The sequence below is a fragment of the Ailuropoda melanoleuca genome, chromosome 1 (assembly GCF_002007445.2).
Source record: "Ailuropoda melanoleuca isolate Jingjing chromosome 1, ASM200744v2, whole genome shotgun sequence".
In the NCBI taxonomy this organism is placed as follows: Eukaryota; Metazoa; Chordata; class Mammalia; order Carnivora; family Ursidae; genus Ailuropoda; species Ailuropoda melanoleuca.
The window spans coordinates 86,763,540-86,765,600 of NC_048218.1; the positions used below are offsets into that span (position 1 = coordinate 86,763,540).

At 41.3% G+C, this 2,061-nt stretch overlaps 1 pseudogene; it reads right to left on the reverse strand.

Moving 5' to 3' along the window:
- Window positions 1–334: 334 nt before the first annotated feature.
- LOC100482808 lies at window positions 335–913 on the reverse strand (annotated as a pseudogene).
- Window positions 914–2,061: the final 1,148 nt, after the last annotated feature.

Consider the following 2,061-nt stretch of genomic DNA (forward strand, 5'->3'; position numbering starts at 1 on the left):
TGGGGAGAGGATAGAGGGGTGGGGTGGGGTTCAAGGGAGTGTATGAAGTCCAGAGTGTATAAAACTGGTAGTACAAGGATGAGATGAGATGACCAAGTAGATGAGATGGAAGGCCCCAAGATTCTTTTTGCTATTGATCTCTATACTCAAATGAAAATGATATGACATATATGTAATTGTCTAGCACATGGTATTCAGTAAAGGTCTGTTGCCTTTTCTAGCAGGATTCTCCACAGCTATACCTAGATATCATCGTCCTTCCTCTTTCAGGGAATGAAGCTCATCTAGAAAAGTGGGGGACAAAAATACAGTACAGTTTGGGTAATGCAGTTGGCTAACTGGCTCCAGGGCAGGGCCTCACTGTGCCCCCATCCTCCCCACTCCACTCTTCTAGGGTGCGGCCAAGAGTAGAGCTTCCCACGAGGCTTTCCTGAGGTCTCACCAGCTTGCCCAAGAAGGTTCCATGTGGAGTGCTATGGACTGCAACTCTACAGTGCACAGTCCTCTGTCTTTGGCCATGACAGTTGTAGGGAAAGAAGCAGACACTCATGCTGGTTTCTCAGGCTGACTTTAGGATTTCATCAGTCATGCTGTGCTCAATATCTTGGAAAACCACATCATTCACAACTAGGACTTGGTCCCCTTCCTGAAGTTCTGCTTGATGGGCATCAGAGTCAGGAATCATGTTGGAGATAAAAATGTCCAGCTGGGAGGCCTTTCCTCCTCAGATATTAAATCCCAACTAAGCTCCAGGGGGCTTATTCAGTGTGACAATTCAGGGCAGAAACTGGATCAACTTATTTTTGTAATCTGGGCAATATACCCTTTCACGAGGAGGAATCCTTGCTGGGGAATTCTCATAGGCAGGTGGGAAAACCTCTGGCTAGTCATCATAAGGAATCCAGCTGTTCATCTCTAGCAAGTCCCCTCAGGCCTCAGGCACCTCAGGCTCCACTCACTGCCAATTCATTCCAGAAACTGGAAACAGATGTTCAGATGGATCTGAAAGAGTGGGTTCAGGGTTCAGGACTCAGGCCCTCCCTTTCCTCATGCACCAAGATCTTTTATGTCTTATTCTCAGCCATACTGCCAAGTGCCTAGAACTGCCTGATATATACTAGTTCGCAATAAACATTTATTGAATAAATGAATGGGTGTTGAAAAAAGGCTGAGGGAGTATAAGATTCTAAACAGCAAAATTAGGAATAAACAGAAGTCAATTGATAAAAATAAGTGACCACAAACTGTGTGGCATACATTTATCAATGGCTAACACATAAGCATTGATTTATAAAATACACATTCAAGAGTTCAGAGTGGTTTTTCTTTTCTCCAATTATCAAGACATGTTTAAGGGACTAGTGGCTTCAAACTTATGTTGAAATGTGTGAACTAGCTAGACTTTCATATATTTCTACTCAAGTAAGCATGAAATTAACTGAGATGCATTATTTCCTTTCAGTATGAAACTCAAATCCATCATTGAATGTGGCTAAATTGTTCTTCACAGTTGTTGTATTGTGGTACTAACTGAAGATATGACCTAATCAAACACACCATAATAGTTATCATGGCATCCTATTTTCTGTAATTTATACATGTCACCTCAACTGGAAGAGGCACAGCCAGGGTTGCCACATCACCTAGCTTCAGGGGTATCTCGTATTCTCTCCTCCATGGAGTATATAATTAGACAGCTCTGGCAATGATTATGGTAGAGTCTCATCTTTGCCAAAACACATTAAATAGTTTATTGTGCCTCCCTGACTCCAAGATTCCTGCCCAACAATCATACTTATCAAATGTGGTTGTTATCAACCGGTGTAATTAATTTTCTTATTACATTTCATGTAGAGAGGGCGCAGCAAAAAGAGAAATGTGTCATGATCCATGTAGAAGCATCACATTAAGATTCCAAAATTGAACTGAGGAATACATTTGAGGTTTTGAAGTTGAAGCATTTTATTCCTCTGAAGAAAAATCTTCAAATAACAGAGAAAGGCAATATGGAAGTTGGCTTAATGTCTAAAGATAACTTTCATTTGGTCTGGTTATTCAACA